Source organism: Poecile atricapillus, chromosome Z, assembly GCF_030490865.1.
Source record: "Poecile atricapillus isolate bPoeAtr1 chromosome Z, bPoeAtr1.hap1, whole genome shotgun sequence".
NCBI classification, from domain to species: Eukaryota; Metazoa; Chordata; class Aves; order Passeriformes; family Paridae; genus Poecile; species Poecile atricapillus.
In genome coordinates this window covers 64,344,408-64,363,239 of record NC_081289.1, presented here as the reverse complement: position 1 = coordinate 64,363,239, position 18,832 = coordinate 64,344,408, and the positions used below count along the sequence as shown (strand labels likewise).

At 43.4% G+C, this 18,832-nt stretch overlaps 1 pseudogene; it reads right to left on the bottom strand.

The window, feature by feature from the left end:
• Positions 1–1,143: 1,143 nt before the first annotated feature.
• Positions 1,144–18,832, bottom strand: part of LOC131572588 (potassium voltage-gated channel subfamily KQT member 1-like) — a 459,238-nt pseudogene continuing 441,549 nt past the window's right edge.

The window sequence follows — 18,832 nt, the reverse complement described above, 5'->3', positions numbered from 1 at the left end:
AGCACATCAGCCAGCACGTGCGCTCGATTTACAGCCGATTACAAGGCAAAAAATAAATCTAGCATTTAAAATTATATACAGCAGTTTATTTAAACAGCAATTAACTTTCATCAACAGTGCGTGCATATCTGTTTTCTTTAAGGAACGCTGCCACTTTCAATCACAGCTGCAGCCTGACTGCAGCGCCCAAGTGCTACCCAGTCACTTGAATCCAGCTTCACGGATAGCTCACAGCCAATTACCATACAGGTTTCTTATGTTAAAATTAAGGCAACTGGAGTCAACAACCGCTGCTGAATGAAGGTAAAAGCTTGAGAACATTTTGCATAACAGTCATCAGTGTAGCTGATAACTATTACAGTGTTCTGGTGAAGTAAGCCTACGCAGATCCTATCTCTCCTGCCTGTCTGTTCCAACATGCATCTCATCTCACTGGCAACCCTTTGCTTTAATTAGCTGAAGTCTCTGCTTCAGCCTTTCATATGTCAACCAGCCTGTGTACACTTCCATATTTTTAATCAGTAGCCAGTTGTCTTTACTTTGTCATTCACACTAGCATATAAATCTGCCCTTCTTATGATCCTCACTGCTTGGTAGAAGTCAAAACATGCTGCTGAATTTTCCTGTTCACTGATTTCCATTTGTTTCATGTTCAAATGCTGGCTCCTTTCCCCTTTTCGGGCATGCTGTGAGCATTTAATTTAGTGATTAAATGCCAAAAGAACAGTTCTCTTCCCATTCCATGCCCACAAATGGGTCATCCTAACCCTGGCTGGGATGCTCCCCTCGACAGCATGCCCTGTGCCTGTGTGTTCAGCCTGAACAGAGCTGCAGGGATGGGACCGCTGTGGGCTGGCAGAGCATAGCTAACAATGGCTAAAACAAAACAGGTGCAGAATTTACGTGCACTCCTAAGGTCATGACTGGCTTCTTGCCATTTTGGGTTTTTTTGGTTTTTTTTTTTTTTGGTTTTTTTTTTTGTGTGTTTTGTTTTTGTTTTATTTATTTTTTTCTATTTTTTTTTTCCTCAATAATCTACTACTACAGAATATTTCATTTCACACACACAGCTGAAGACACCAAGACTCAGAAATAGCTGGACATGGAAGAGTGAGAGGGACACATGTGGCTGTCCACTGGCTTTCACATTTTCTGGTTCACTGGGGTGGACTCTGCGATTGTCTGTGGATGTCTGACAGGTGGGGTGGCTGGCCCTGGCATCTGTGCCTGGGGCTGATCTCCTAGCTGAGCCTGGAGCATGCTCAGGATGTCATCCAACTTCTGGTCCATCTGCATGACCTGTCAAGGAATCAGAGAGTTGAAGAGGTGTCAGATGGTTGCAAATGCTTCTGGTGAGAGGCATTCTGAGGTCAAAAGCAAGGAAAAAGCCTGGCAGGGACATCTGAGAACCACCTGCTCCCTGAGTTTTGTCCAGCCTTCTACTTTAGACACTGCAAAGTCACAGGGGAAAATGGCAGCAGAAGAACATTGCTGGCCCAAGGACTTGATTCAACCATTTTGTCTTTCAGCCTTTTCCCAGGGTTGATGATGATGCATCCTGCAAATATCTGCCCTGAAACTCTTCTTCACTCTTTGGTTTATTGTGAGTGGTTTTTTTCCCAGTACCTCTCCCAGCCTTCACCACCCTTGGTTGTAAGACATCATGCTTTCCATTACTGTCCTGGGAAATGAAACAGCCTCCCCTCCCTTCACACTGCAAATAGATGCCTCAGTGATACATGTTACAGTCAGAGATCCTACCAGATATGGTGTTTATTCCCATGCACTTTTAGGAGGATAACCTACTAGAAACTACATGATAACACCAAGGACTTGATTACAAAAAAAAAAAATAAAGAACAGCCATTTCATAGGAAGACATGCTAATTCCTTCTTTCATTTCTTTGCTTTCTAGCTCAAACTTCTCAGCTGTAGCCCCTAGGTAGAGGAGTCTTTCCTAATTGTTGTTATTATTATTATTATTATTACCATTATTATTATTATCATCATCATCATCGTTAAGCCAGGAAAGGCAAATAAGGATTTTTAAAGGGAAACTGCACTCAGGCTTCCTAGTATCTTTTAAGTTCTGATCTTTTTTTTAGGAGCACATAGCAGGCATTATCCCCTTGTGCTGACTGGGGGGTTGCGCTCACTGCAAATGACTCCCACTCTCTTCAGCATCACCCAGTGGGACAGGCTGGGGTCTGGGGGCTGCTTGACTTTGCTCCAAAGGCAGAACAATGGCCAGCATCATGTAATCAGCTGGGATCACTTCTAATGATGCTTGAACACAGGGCAGCTTTGTGTTATAAATGAGCCAAAGAAAAACGAGCATTTTGAAGAACATTGAATGGTTCACTTTGCAGTTATCTGCTGTAAAACTATGAGCCTCTGCAAACTGTGATCTGTCCCAGTGGGTCTAATAAACTTTGATAGCAAACCTTTTAGAGTGATATCAGATCTAAACTGAGCTTTCATTAAAAAGGGAGGCAGAGAGAATGAGAGAGAGAAGGATTCCGGCCTTTTTCTGTGCAAAGATAACTTTGGAAATAGCCATTGGCAGGGTGGACTGAAAGCTTAGCAGGCTGAGATTGCTTTAAAAACCAAGGCAAGGAAAATCACCTTATCCTCTTTTGCCTCTTCTGTCTCTTCTCACTCCAAGTGTTGGCTCCAATGGGGGCCCCTCAAACCTCAAGGTACCAGGAGCTTATTCAAGTTCTATCTTTTTGGCAACCACTATTCTCTCCTAAATACAGCCTGCTGGGGAGAGAGGGAGTAGAGATTCTCTGCTACATCATAGAGGGAGAGATGTGCTGGTCTTTCTTCCATTCCTTTATTTACAATTGCTAGCTTCTGGTAGAAAAGCCCTTCTCCCTGCCTTGGTTTAGGTGTGGGACTGAGTTATCTGAGGCAGTGTTTACAGGCAAGAAGGGAGTGTTTAGGATGTGGGTTGGGCAGCAGAGACCTTCACTACATTTTCTGCCTTCCAGGTGCATGGCCAGCATTGCCTGAGCAATCAGTTGGTGACAAAAGCACTGACATTGCTCTGTCTCGGGCACAACAGGCCCAAATTCTGCTCAGCATTGACTTGGCTAAGAGTCTGAAAGTCACTAATAGTTTAAGGGTTAAGCAGCGTGGAATTAATTTAAAAACCACAGCCTTTATTTTCTCCTCCATTCTTGAAAATCCCGTTTGGCTGATGCTGGTAATGACTCAACAGAATCTTTCTTAAGCAGAGATGTTGCTGTAGAGCAGAAACTAAAGCAGAACTAATGTATTGCAATAGGTTAAAAAGAAGTGTAGGCAGGGAAATAGGATCAGGCAGATGAAAGCTCTTTTGGTGCTTGTTTTTGTGAGGCTTTGTTGATTTTGATCTGCACGCTTTATCTTAGATAAGCTATGCCTGCATATTCCATATAATTTAAACTCGCTGTAGTTCACTGCATTTTACCAACTCAGTGAAAGAATGTGACAAGGAATAATTTTATGCCCTCTTCTTTCCAGGAAAAGAGGAGGGTGAAGAATATTCATTTGTAGGGATGAGAAATACATACACAGGGGAGTAGATTACACTACACTTCTGTCACACCTTCTACATGAGGATCAGTAAATATTTCCTGAACACCAGCAAACAAAACTGCAAAGTTCTCCTGTGTCAACCACACATGTGAGAGTTTTCATGATAATTTTTGAGATTCGAAGCAGGGCCCTGCAAAAGTAAGTGGCCTACAGGTAGATGTAGTCAGCGCCTTGTCGAATTGGAGGTTTTTAAAGAAGGGTCAGATTTGGAGGCTGGTTAACTCTGTTCAGGGAGTGGCAAAAGAAGAGCTGTGGACACTTCGCCCAAAGTCAGTAGGATGTCTTGTAGGATTAGAGGAATTTTCATGTGGATGAAGGTTTATTCTACAGGAAAAATCCACCTCACAGCTCTTATTTTCCCTAAGCCAAAACAGAAATTGCCTGTTTTGAGCAACATCCCCAGGCAAGCACAGAGAAAGGGTTAAATGGAGCAACATGTTTTTCAGATGAGTAAAGTGAGAAGCCATCCAGAGCTGGCTGCAGTTTCCAGAGAGATGTGATATGGCCTTTGCTGGCTCAGGGGAGACAGGTGAGCTTGGCAGCTGTCCACAGGCAAATGGCAACAAAACTCCCATTCTCCCACATCACAATAGTGCTCTGGAGATGATCTATAAAATTGTTAAAATGCTTTTATGTCCTTTCAACTGCCCTGTAGAAAGGAGACTTGCAGAAGCAGTTTAAAATATTGCACTGTTGTTATTGTGACTTTGAGGTGAGCTGAAGGAGTGTTGAAATGTGTATTTATTCTAACATCGCCCTGTGAAAGGGGGCTGGACTCCATGGTGACATGCAGGACTGTTAGACAAAAAAAAAAAAAAAAAAAAAAAAAAGCCCTGTCACCAGCTCCAGCGAGGCACAGCAAGCCACAAAGTCACTCAACCCATGGGGCTCAGGGGTCTCTCCCTTTCACTTTGAGTACCAGATTGGCTTTCAACACACATGGACTGTTTGAGGATACTGTTGAACCTCTGTTTGTGAGAGTTGGTGATGCTTAAATACCTTTTTTTACCTCAGTTGACTCCTGCTGCAGAAATGCCTTGTGGAGAAAACTCTGGCATGGCAGAAAGACAGATAAAGGGGGCTGGGTCATACTGGGGATCTTCCACATGCTGGACAGATTCCTAACTCCGCTGAGAACTTTTTTTTTATGCCATATTTTGCATACACAGACCATAAACAAAATGCATGTGTGGAAAACTCAGTCAGAGTAGCCACGTGATCTCACCCAACTCCTGTCACTTTAGGCCAGAAAACCCATCCCCCCGTTGGTTCGGTGACACCCCTAGGTTTTGTCTAATATGATTTCTGCAGGCAGGAAAAGCCAGTACAAATTATGTGCTCAGCTGACTTGAACTATTTCCAGAGAAGCAGCAGAAGGGGAAGATGGTCTGCTGAAGCACTGGAGTAAACCTGTGAACCCACAAACACACTCACGTGTTGCTAAGCTTTGCACCAAAAACTTAATCCCAGAGATTACCTTAAATTGCTGTCATCTCCTGGAGGCTTTGCTCTCTCCCTCCCTGCCTTAGTGCAGTTGTCTGCAACACATCCATGCTGCTGGTACCAAGGATGCAGCACGAAACGGAGGGGGAAGAGGGGGTGGACCAAGTTGTGTCACCAGTCAGAATGTCATGAGCAACAGCAACTTCTGCTTCTGACTGAGCTGGACTGACTTTGGCCTCGTGTTTGCCTCAGTCCAGTGCAGAAAGCTGTGAGCCCATGGGACAGCTGAAGGTGTCCTGGCAGAGATGGAGGATGGAAGAGGCACTGTGTGGCTGAGTCACAACCCCTGCTGTCAGAGCTGCTGCATGAGTAGGGCTTTGTCCTGGGAGATGAGATATCCAAACCTCCCCTCCTTGCCATGTAGCCCTTATCCCACAGAAAACTGCAAACCTCAGCACAGACAGCCCAGAACCATCAGAGCTCAATGAAACCCAGGAGCTCAGCAAGGGCATCCCCAAGGGCCTTGCCTGTTGCTGTGCTATTTTCCATCTGACACTGCAAAGTAAACCCCATCTGGGGCCATGCAAACTTTATATCCCAGCCCAGGGCTTCCAAACCACCAGAGTCCTGAGCTCAGCCCACTGAACACCCCTTTTCTAGCAGTGTTCTAGCTCTGTGCTCTTGGCTTTACCGTTTCCTCTGTTTTCAGCCCTTGCTGCAGCTCCTGCTCCCGAGGTAGCCCAAATGAACCAGGATCCACTCTCTGCAGTTCTGACTCAAACACACCTGCCTGGAGGGTTTTAACAACAACTGATTGGAAAAGAGATGTTTGATAGGTAGGATTTAATTTGTATGGATAGGAGTGTACATATGAGCCTTTGTCTGCCATGAGGTATTTCTACCTGCGGATACGTGCTTCTGATACTCCCAGCTTATTTGTGATAGTTCACCTAAGGTCAGTTTGTAGGAGAAAATGGTATTAATGTAGTAAAATCAGATGTGGTTTAGTTGAACTGGTGCAATCCATTTTATGGATGCTTCCATTTCTGACTCATGTGACATATTGATATAGCTTAAGCTTGTTAGCCAGGCATTTGTACCAATTTCACATATTGACCAGGTCTGTCGCATGATGTTTCTTCTCATTTCAGATGGTGGACTGATTTGATTAGATCCTGTAAAGCCCATGTTTTGCTTTATATGCACATCTGGTCTTGTAGCTTCTCTCTGCCTATAGTTACACCCAATTATTCAAACTGCCTATTGTACAGTTCGAAGTCTGAATTGTTTATTTTAGGAATTGCTTTCTTTTTTAGAATGTGGATTTATTGCTCCCCAGAGACTGCTGATTCTGGGAAGGAACATCTTTTGTCTACAGCACTGCCTGCAAAACTGCCTCCCTCTCACCTTGCTTGTCCTGTTGGAGATATTACACTGAGGTGGAATGCTGAACCCACTGAAACTGTTTTTCCCTTCAGCAAGGCCAGACAATGTCAGTCTTGACGTAGCCTGTTGGTAGCTGTGAGGAAGCCAATGACCACACCAGGCACAGAGACTGGGACTAGCATGAGGAGATTTCTCTTGTGCAAGGTGTGGCTCTAGAGCAGCCTCTGAGCCTGCTCCAATGAAGTGCTTATGGATGTGCTTTAAGCATGTGAAGAGTCTTCTTGAGTTCACCAAATATTTAAGTGCTTTGCTGGAGTGAAGCCAGAATGATCAACAGTTTGCAGGATTATACCTTTAGGATAAGTTTTTGGAGTCTCCTAAGTCCTCATACACACATATGCCCAGAGATATATCTACACTACCATTTTTGAAGTCTCTGAGGAGTAATAATTGCCATCTATCATGACATCCTTCTTGAAAAAACTTTGGCATTCATATTAGCAGAGAACCAGCAGCTTGTATCTCTTAAACAATAGGAGGGCTTTGATGAACAGGGTCCCATTAAGTGGTTGGTTTTTGGGATAAGTTGTAACAGAGTTGGAATTGGCCTCAATTCTACAACAATGCTGTAGAAAAAAAGCAGCGCTACCAGGTGGCACAGACACAGGGAAACACCTCACAGTGGGACATCAGTGTCCCGTAGCCAACTGCCAGCACCCCCTGGCCCTCAGCACTTAGCTGTGCTCCCCTTGCTGTGCTCTGCTGAAGGTACAAACAGCACAGAAGCACCAGCTCCAGACCAGGAGCTCTTGCCAGTAACCTCAAAGGTCAGGTAAACAGGTACATGAGTAGAACCTAAATAAGCTCCACTGCCACGGCAGATCCAATTCTTCACAAACACCAAAAATATATATATAAACCACCAGATTGTCTTGTTTGACTTAATCCGTGTACCCCCTAGCAGATATTTGCTGTTTATTTTCATTCCATGAAATTTATCTAGATAATGCCACAGATTTCCAGACCTCCCTTCCTTTATCCCAAACATCCCCACCCATTCTTTGGTCAGATGTTAAAATCTCTGTCAGCCTAGGGTATGGTAATCTTTATTTTAAATATAGCTTCATTTATTTTGGTTTCCATCTACCTTTCCTGTTTAAATGAAAGCACAAAGTCTACCCCTCTTCCCTGTGCTCCTGTGGTATTTCCTGCTGGTACCCTCTCAGTGAGCATTTTATTTTGTATTTCCCATGCCACAGTTGCACTGATGAAACTCCCCAGTAAGACCTGTGTCTGTGGTTGCTGTTTCTGGTGTAAGATGCCATTTGCTTAATTGCTAAGCAACTATCACAAGTTGAGCCCTGGCTTTCTAAAGTAGGCCTGGTCAGCACACAGATTATGTGCTACTGCTTTGGGGGAGGTGTGATTTGTTTTTTAAAAATGAATCCTTGCTTCTTAAACAAGTGAAGTTTGGTTGATGATTTATCTGTGTGTATATTGCTATGGCAGTTTTGGACTAAGCTGGCCAACTTCAGACACATTTGCCAAAGAATCCTTACAGATAAGAAGTTCATACAGATTTCTGAAAGTTTGGCACCTGTGCAGAAGACAGACATCCAAATTAGTGCTTCAATGAAGGAAGGGCAGAAGAGGAAGGTGAACTGTATTATTAGACCCCGGAGAATCCACACAGGATGCCCTGACCACAGGAAAAGCTTTATTCAGCTCTTGCCTCTTATTAGCCTTGGATAATCAACCACAAAATAGAAAGTCACAGGAAACCAGGCAGCATAATTTCTACTGCTCCCAGAAGTACTTGTTTCTGGCTCAAGAGATTCAGGCGGTGGCACTCTTTGAGTGGACACAAGGGTAACTTCCCACAGCTGCCATTCCACGGCAGCAGCACTTGGCCGCCAGCTGAGCTGGACTCTTGTGAAATGTTGTCCCATTTTAGCTCTTTGCACATGCACCTAATCTGTCTTTGTGTTTATAGCCAGTGATTTCCAACATTTGGAATTTGTTCCCCCCAGCAGCTGAATGAGACTTCACAGAACTCTCTGTCTCCTGAGCCACACACATAAATGGATATTTTTATTGTTGCAGGACATTTTGTTCCTCACCCTCCTCCGGATCCTGCTCAGATCCTCCCTGTAATCTTGCCGTCTCTCTTGGTGACATGGCTCCTCGGCCACACCCGGGATGACGCACTGCCATTTCTCAGCTCGTTGCATTGTATGGCTACAGGTCCTGCCACAACACCAGCTTGGAGACAAACAACAGGCAAAAACAACAGAGCCAGGCTGGCCTCAAAGGTGGATCTGCAGCCTCTATGAGTCACACTGCAATTTCACAATAAAGCCACCTTGTAACTTATGCTGCAAGACGCTGATTAATTTAATTTTTAAATCTCTAAACAATACTGGACATAGAGGAACAATAAAAAGAAAAAGCAGCACTGAGTATTCAAATGCTGCCAAAGGAGCAGTGAGAAAGGAATGACCTTAAGCCTCACTAGATGGGTGTGATAACTCAGAATTTTAGATGGGCATGATGAACTTGGTGTTTGTATGTCACCTCTTTGAATAGATGGTATCAAGTCTTCTATGTTCTGATTGCTTTGCCTTCACTTTGGCTTGTTTGAGCTCAAATAAATCCCCTCTGTGGGAATGACATCTAACCACACCAGCCTCATGGCTTGATAGGGTTCCCCAGTTTCTGCAAGGGGGAGGTCACTTTAGACTGTCTCTTTTCAGCTAAGTTGCAAGAATTAACTTGATGATATTGAAGCCAGTGGTGGGAGAATCCTCTTACTCCAGCCCTGCTAACCTGACAGACCTGATGGGCTGGGAGTGCCAAGGTAACTTTCATACTCTTTATCACAGGTGTTGATACACAATTGCCCTCCATTCACTCACACACACACACACACACACACACACACACACACACACACACACACACACACACATACACAAATCCCTGCTTGAAATTAACAGTCCATCTTTTTTTATAAGTTAGTGAGAAAGGCAAACTGAGAGGGAGAGAGGGAGTGTTATCATTGGGACGATCACAGGCATGGAGATTTAAATAGCAAGACAGACTAGAAAAGTTCCAGGCAGTTCTTGTACGAGGTGACCAGGAGCTCAGAAAAACCAAGATCCAGTCTACACCCCAGGCCTACCTTCATGCATTGAGAACAAGTCACTTCCTGGATGAGCCCTATTTGTTAACCTCATGGATCACATAATCTGTCATTTCCTGTCTTTCTGACATGAAACCACTTGAAGTTGGATAGGTTTCAGTCTTCGAACAAAACAGAAGACACAGACCAACAAAAAGGTAAGAGTAATCTAATATGGAGGCTGAAATGTTTGCTATAGGAAGGAACAAGGTTGTGTTGGAAAAAGATGATCAGTCCTGGTTCACAGAGGACAGGGTGAGAGAAGATGGTGGTGATACTTTGCCTTTTCTAGTGTTGGCTCTTTGAGGATTGACATGGACACAGCAGAACAAGGTTGGAAGTGTGGCATGCCGCTCATGCCAGGAGGAAAAACGTGATCAGGAAGCAAAAGGATGATTGTCTGGAGATCAGAGCATGTCACTAGGAGGCCACTGTCTGGGCCTCTCTTCATATTACACCATTTTAGCCAAACCCTGGAGCCAGACTAAGGGTTGGTCTGTGTGCAGATTTGTGCTGCTGTCAGAAAAAGCAAGCTCACAACATGCCCCGGGCACTGGGGAGCCTGTCCTGGGCCCTTATTTTGCTGTGTCCTGTTTCAGTGAAAGCAATGCAAGAAGCTTGGGAGAAGCTGACTCATGAGGGAAGTGAGACCTGAGCCTTTGTACCATGAACTATTGAACAGGTTAAATGAAAGCTTCTGCCCTCATTCCTTCTCTGCTCAGCATGGGACAAGTCCCTGGGGTTGCCTTTACACAACACACTCGCTGAAACTCCCACAGCCTCTGAAGGTGCCACAGGACTTTGCACAACGCTCACAAGGTGATTGGAGGGAGAAGCTGCAGAAGCACAGAGCGGTGTTACGTATTTAAATAGCCAGGATTACAAAACACCATTGTTTCCTCATTAAAACATAGAAACCCAAAGTAAGTGAAATATTATCAGGCAGTGCTGATTGAGGGTGTAGCAATTCTTGATTCTGACTTACTCAAACGTGCTTTGCTGAACCCTTTGGTTTTAGCCTGTCTGGCTTATCTGTCATTTGATGGATTTTACTGGCTTGCTGGTGTGTTCCAGGCCTGATTAACAGCACTGCCATGCATATTTTTAATGAGTTCTTAAAAAAATGGCAAGTGGGTGGACTCTGGACTGCCTCATCCAGATTTGGGGCCACAGTGACTTGGTGCTGAGGGTGTCCATCTGTCTGCAGTCACACCAAGCCACAGCATTTGATCCCAGACCAGCAAAACCACAGGCATCAATGGTGCAGGAAAAACAACAACACAGCAAGCAACAGTTCAGGACTTGATCTGGGATTACTCAGCACCTGGAACGGCCTGAGCAATGTGTGAGGTGTGACAGTAAAAAAAACAGTTCATGGATGGGCTATAGCTGCAGAACTGTGTGTGCAGAACAGCAGAAGAGGTTGCAGGGACAATGAATTTGGCTGGATTTGTCTTTTTCTCCTTCCTAAGCTAGAGAATTTATTGCATAATGTGATCTGTAGGTAACGAGATGTTCATGGCCATTTAAAACACTGACTGAGAACAGAAGACTGAGCAAAGCAGATTTCTCAAGTCCAGAATCTCAGCAGTGGCCATTTTCCATTTCTTTTGTGCTTGAAAAATAAGTGAGAATTTGAAAAATCAGCATGGCTACATCCCTAGGGGAGACTCAAATAAAGCACTAATTAAAGCAAAGAAAGGGAGGTGTCTTATTTGAACTTTGCTGAGCTGGATGGATTACCTATGAAAGCTGGCAGTGACAGGACAGCTGTGTGAAGAAGCCTGTGGCAGAAGCACCGGTGTCTTACACAAACAACAGGAGACAGGGCGGGAGACACAAAGCAGTAATTGCCAAATAGATTTCTTCCTCATGAGGCACTTGCTAAGTCAGCAGAAACCTGCCTTAATTTTCTTTTGCAAGGCACTGTGCTGTTAATTAAGGGGGCAAAAAAATTCGGCTATGCCTGCTATCATTTACAGCTGTTTAGCCTTATCCTGCAAGGAATACTGCCAAGGGAGACGATTCTGTTCTGTCTATATCTATCTATCTATCTATAATTATTCTCCTCCATGTTTCTTCTTTTTTCATATATCATTGCAGAGGAAAAATACAGCAATAATACAAAGGGACATGTGTTAACATGGAGGTGCAGGAATACAAGAATGGCCTAGTGAGATTTCACTGTCTCAGCATTTAGTAGGACAATTTAAACTAGTGCTGCAGTTTAATTAAGATTTTGGGTTACTGGCTGTATTGAGGTTCTAGAGGTAGAACTAGGAAGCCATGAAGATCTTTATGCAACTTTCTGCCATGAGGGAAAGCATATATTTTTCAGTTCAGAAAGCCAAAATCCATTAATAAAAGAGGAATAAGCTAAAAATCATTAATAAAATAGGTAACACTTGTGACTACCGAGAACCTCACAGATTTAATTGCTTACAATAAGTAAGTAGCTACATCTACTTAGAATAGAATTGTATGGATCTTTGAGGTGGGAAAAGACCTTTAAGATCATTGTGTCCAACCTTTGATTTACTTTTATTCACCATGAACTGTGACTTTGATCTACTGGATCAATATAATCTATATGTCTAACCTATATTTAAAAATAGCTGGGTTATTGGCTGGAGCTGCCCCCAGTCTAGATCCCAGGGCCATAGATGCCTTCTCCTCCATGCTGAAGTGACCATTTTACTGCTTGCAGGTTACACAGGAGCAGAGGGAAAAAGCAAAAGCCCCAGGAAGAGGGTTTTATGCTGTGCTCCAGCTGAGGCACAGTGCACCCCATCAAAAAAAATGGGGTTCCTCCCCCTTCTTCCCTTTACCTTTGGCACAGTCACCTGAAATGTCCATGGTAAGGCACACAATTGCTTTTTTTTCCTAGGAATTTGAGCTAAGGTTTTAATTACTGTTAATAAGGATGTGGATTTTCTGTCCTACAATAAGATTAAGAAAAAATTCTCCAAGCCCCCAGACTGTGCCAAGCCTGGGTACAAGCAAATAGCTTCTTTGCCATGCAATCTAATTCTTCTCCCTTTCTATTTGCTAATAATCTGCAGAAGACAAAAATCACTGTGAAATACATGATCCCCTCCCCTTTAATTTTGAAAATACTGAAAAGCCTCCATTCAAATCTTTGTTTGTTTTTCCTTATTATCCCTGAAAAAATCATCAAAATCAGTATGATTCCTTGTAGCGCAGAAGATCCTGCAAATTTTGCCTGGAAAGGGATTTTTTGATGGAAGAGCTCCTGCCAGCTTCAGTTCAGAGACTTGTGACTTGTTGGGAAGTGCCACAAAATCAGAGAGAAGAGGAAAGTAATAGTTGTCCCACTAACCATCCTTGGGCTGTTTGGCTGCAGAGACATCACTGCTGTTTTGGGCCTCCACCTTCATTCCCAGCCCTGGCCAGAGAGGCAGAGGGGAGCAGGACCTGTGTGCACAAGGGGGTGATAGTGAAGGTCTGCACATCTGTGGTGCCAGTCAAAATGCTGTGCCTTCCCCAGCCCTACTCAGCGTTTCCCAGGGCCCTCCCCAGGGACTCGTGGGGATTATTCAGCTCATGGTGGTTCCAGCGTCTACCCTGGATCAGAGCAGGTTTTTGGACATAGCTCTGTTTACCCACATCACTCAGGCATGGCCAGTGAATGGCAATCTGAAACACTCTTTGAAAGCCAGATGTGGTGCTCAGGAGTGGATCTGCTTGGGCAGCTGGGGAAGATTAAATCCTCTTACTAGCCACAGGGCAACATGGTGTGGCACTTGGTACATTAGATAGAGATGAAGGAGGCCTTTTGAGATGAGGCTTTTTTTATGAAACCAAAAACTTTGTTGGCCCCCAAAGTCTGCAAAGGTTCAGGACTCTTTCAGTAAACCTGGATTGAGCAGATTTTTAATTTCAAGGAGGAACCTCCTAAAACACCCTGGTATGTGCATGGTTTTGAGCCTAGACCTGGCCACACTTGGCACTTTGGAAGTTTTGCTTTGGATTTTTTGCATAAAAATCCAAAACACAGTGTAGACTCAGCAGGGAGGAACCCCAAAACTGCTGAGTTTTGCACAGCTCTAATTATAATCTCTTCACAGTGCTGGTTTTATTTATTATTGTTTGTACTGTGGTAGCAGTGCAGGGCTCCAACCAGCTCTGGGGCTGCACTGTGGAAAACACAGGAGAAGGAGGCAGCATCCCCAGCCTGAAGAGTGTATATTCTAAATAAACAAAACAGATAAAGAATGAGGAAAAGACATAAAGCACGTAAGCAGAGAGATTAGGGGGTGTTGACAAGACAACACTTTTCTTTGCGTCTCTCTCATCCACACGCAAAATTGTGTTTATTTATCCTGTAAACTCTTTGGGGTCAGGGTTGCATTTTCCAAAATGTGTAGGGCGATGGGATGCAAGAAATGTGTGGAGAAATGAAGGTGCTGAGGCCAGTAGCAGGAGATCAGCAGCCCGTAGGGCTGCCATACTGGATTTCAGCAGCGAGTGTGAGAGCAGGAGGAAGGTGATGGGGAAAGAGGGACAGAGGAGGAGACTGACTGCCTTCCTTAGCTTGGGTCATGTCAGAAAACTCACTGTGACAACATGGGACAAGTCAGCAGACCACTCCATGCTGCAGATTCCTCTAGGGTTGAGCAGGGCTAAAGTGGCATAATTCTTCCTTGGTGTAAAGTGCTTTGAGATGCTCCGGTGAAAGGTGCTGGAGGAATGCAAAGATTTATTTTTCATAAACCTCTACACATATTCTTTTCACTTCCAAGTCAAGGCCTGAAGCCAGGAATTTTAGAGAAACATACTCCTCTCTAATTATATATATATATGAATATAAAAATACATGTACAAAAGAGGCCAAGATATACTTTTTAAAAATGAAGCCTTAAGTTAGATTTCCTAAATCTATATATATCAGTATGTTCTTAAATGAACAACCATATTTAAAATCAGGAACCTTCATTAAAACTGAGTTCAGGACTCTAGCTATAAGTTCTTGCTTGAAGATGTTTTGCCACAAGGTAGCTGCAAGTTTCATATCTTAAAAGAAGTTCTTAATGTCTGGTTTTGTTTTTTATATTTTTCCTCAAAGATGTAGGTGAAGGTTTGGGCCAGTTATTTTATCCCAATTATTCACCATACTGCAACTATTAATTAAAACAAACAGCTCTCTGAAGCTATTTCTCACAATGGGGAAGATTTATATCTTGAAACTGAAGCTTGTTTTTTCACTATTTTCTACACTGCATAAACATCCAAGGTGGTTATTGCAGCAATCACCAATACAAGCTCTCAGAGCTCCTTGCCAGGCTTGTGATATTTATTGCTTGAAAAGTCCCAGCTCCTAGAGTAAAGTGATTAGATGAGAACCTCAGCTTTCAGTTAACAAAACAAAGAAAAAGTAATTTTGAGAGAAATGGGAAACCATGAGCAGAATGCACAGTCGAGGGTCCAAACATCAGAAAGGAAAGCAAAAAAAGAAAACCCCACATGTGTTATTAAAGCCTAAGAACACTTAAACCAACCTCCCCCTTATAATTTGGCAGAGAGGGGCTGACTCATGGCTTGTGGCTGCCAGGGCATGGCCGAGGCAAGGGTTACTCATTGCCTTGGAGTGCCCAGAGGTTTTTCCCAAGGGGCTGCTCACCCTCTGCTGAGCTGCATGTGTTTGTACTGCCAGGTGCTGGGCTCCAGCCACTTCTATTTTCATTTTGTTTTTTTCCTTTTTCTCTCAAACCAACTTTACAGAGGCATTCGTTTATGAAAATATCCTGCACAAGGAATTAACACTGACTTGGCAAATAGAGACAATAGGTCAACTCCTGGTCCTTTCAAATCTGACACAATCTCTTTAGCTTTCAAAAAAAGAAGAAAACCAGAACTATTCAAAACTCTTGGCTTCTACATAGTAAGGCCATAACAATGTAAAGCAAATGTAAATATTATATGATGGACTGCGTCTTTCGAAAAGCCCTATTTTCTCAGCAGTTAGATGGTCTTTATATACATTGGGAAGATTCATTCCTGAAAGTAATTTCAACCTATTCAAAAAAACCCTACATATCATGGCCTAAAATACCTATTTTATACAATGCTTTTACCTTGTGAAAGCTCATTCAGCCTCCTGATTTATGAAGGCTGTACTTCTCCCTGCTCTGCTCCCCACAAACCCTTGGGGGAGAGTAGGAAAACTACAGAGCAGAAACCTGGCTAACTCCAGTGTGACTAAGGGGCACTAATAGTGGAAAACCAATGCAAGGAGTGCAACAAAAACACAAGCAGGAGAAAAACAAGAATGTTTGAGCGTGGCAAAATAGGACATGTTGCAATCTTTTGTACACAAAAGGCAGGGTGGGTCCCAGATGAGGCAGCAGAGAGGAGTATGGTCTTTTCAGCTGGCTGAATGTGCAGCCCATAGCCATGTTGCAGTCTGTGTGCTTTGCATTTATTCATTTATGGGGCTACAATTCCCACCTCTCTTCAGGGTGCAGTTAAACCTGACTTCTTCAAAATGTAGCTTCAGGAATCAGGACAGCTATATACCAGCAACAGATGCAGTCACAGCTCAGAGGAGAGATAAATCTCCTCCTGCAGGAGTGAATAGATGCCAGAACACTCTGAGATCCCCAGCTTTACCAGAGAACCTTGCATTATGGTTGTTTCTCTCTACTGGGGCTCGGGTTATGCCTGTAATAATGACCCAGTATTGTCATATCTGTTTCAGACATTGTGAGCTGGTGGAAGACAAATGTTGGACACACCAGTGCTGTCAGCTGCTCCAGTACTCTTCGGGAAGGCCATTCTTTCTATTCCTGCTGTTGATTCAGCCACACACCCTGCCAATAAACCATAGCAATAGCTGCCTAACAGGTCATCCTCACTACACAAAGGGGGCAGTTTGCTGGCACCAGACGATTTAACCACCAACCATCGCTGTTCCAGGATAACCAAATTCCTGAGCATAATGGCGGCCCCTTCTGAACTTATGTCTTATCCCACTGAAGTCCTGGGACTTCCCAAACTTTTGGAGTCACAGCTGATGAACACAAAGGTGCAGCCTGATGCAGTCCTATGGTCCAGTTTTGGGAGTGCTGTTGTGGTCCAGAGTGAGCCAGCACTGGGGTGTCCACAGCTGGTGAAACCCAGGCCAAGTGTCTCTGCTCTGCCACGTCTCAGCCTGGGTGAGCTGCTGAACTCTGTTTTGTCAAGGTTACCCGGCAGGGCTGAAGTGTCCTCCAGCTACCTACTGCTCACGTCCAGAGAGATGCGTGAAGGCAAACAGCTGGAACAGCTGGAAGGGAGGACACAACAAATAGTTTGCTTTTGCAGACAGATCAAGGGACAAAGGCAAGTATCCCACAATAATTTGGCAAATACCTCAAGTACAATCCTCATGTTTGTGGGATGTGGCTGCACAGAAGAGCTCACTGCCTAATGCAGCCCAAAAAGGTTGGCACAACCATGCCATAAAGTGCTCCAGACTTTGGAGGCTAAAACTCAAGAATGCCAGGCCCAGAAAAACTCTGCTACAAAGTCAAAGCAATTAATGCAGATTTGTAGATTGAAATGGAAATGCCCTCACTGTACTGATTACTTAATGCCATTTTATTTCTTCATTCCCTTTTGAAGAGAACTGTTGTGCGAGCAGACAGAGCCTCAGTTTTCTTGTTGAAGCTCCTGACGCCAGTGATCCTCCACTTCCATGCAACACAAAGATATGTGGAAGTCATAGGGTCAATTTGTTTACCTTGCCTTTGGCAAGGCTTGGGTTCATCAGGATAATTCCAGTAGTTGCTAAAAGGTCTTGAAATTTTTTTCTCTGGTGTCATATGGCTTTTGCATTTTTTTTTTTTTTCAAAGCAGTGGGTAGCCATGAACTGTTCACAACATACCAAAGTAAACAACATTTTTCTGCATCAAGCTCATCCTGTGGATTAATTAATTTGCATTTCTGGCCCTTTCAAGTGAGGGGAAGTAATACAGATGTGAGCAGTCATTTAAGGTTTTTAAGGGTTATGGTTCACACCATCCAAAATTGATAACCCGGACTACTTGTTCACAGGAAAAGGAAAGATTATGGTGGACATACTGATATTTTGGGAAAAATGAGGGATTTTTAATAATAAAAAAATATATTTTACAGTTGCTATTATTTATTTAAGTTCAACGCCTCTGGCGCATACACACTGATATGCTGTGAATTGCTTCTTTGTTTTTGGTGATAGAAAAGTTGATTTCATATTGCTGATTCCACTGGGTTTGGATTATTCTTGTTATCCTTTCATATAATGGACTATTGAACCTGCAAACAAGTCTGCTGTCTGGTACCATCAGCTGATTTACACCAGATTTCTGAAATAGGGTAGTTCCAGTTCTTGGGGATTGTGTATACAGGAAAAGCAAGAACTTGATGATAATCAGGGCAGCAAAACACTCTTTTGGACAAGAATCATGATGTCTTAAGTGTTGCTAGGGTGAACTAGGCCTGTATACAGGAATGAGTTAATGCTGATAATGCTGATAATGAGATAACTGTCAATAATTTGCCATTAATCACGGCTATTGATTCTGCAGCCTGGCCTTAGGTGAAATTACTATGTAAAAAACTCCACAGTGGCAATAGCAACAAAGTACAGTGCTTTCTGGCAGGCTCTGTGAGCCCCTTCAATGCAGGAAGCAATAGATTATAAACAACTTTTATTTTAATCCCTGCAGGATGCATTGTGAAAGTCCAAAAACAAGACCTGTTTTTCGCAAAGCCCTCCAGAGGAAAAAAGTTCTTGATATCCCAATACAATATCTAAGAGATCAACAAGTAAAGAAAAACTATCTGTTCCTGGCAAGACATCAGAACAGTTCCCACAAGTTTATGGCTGTCCAACTGATCATCAAAAAAAGAGTTTTGCTTGGGTTCAGGACTTTTCAGTGCCAAGAGGTGTTGTTGATTGTGTGATGCCTGGTATTTTCAAGGGTGCCAGCCAAAGTACTGCTGAGGGATCATAATGGTCCTTACTATGTGAAATGTGTTATCTCTGGGCTATTTTATGAATAAACTGGTCTTTCTGGGAGCAAAATGCTCCATGGTGTGTTCAATGCAGGCAGTTATTGTGCAAACAGACTATTTGCACACCCTGCCATTCACCTAAAAAGCATGCACTGATCTATTTCCTGTGAAAAAAACTTAATATCTAATTCTTAGATGTAAAAAAGTCCATAAATTTTTGCTGTGCTCAGCATGAGCACATT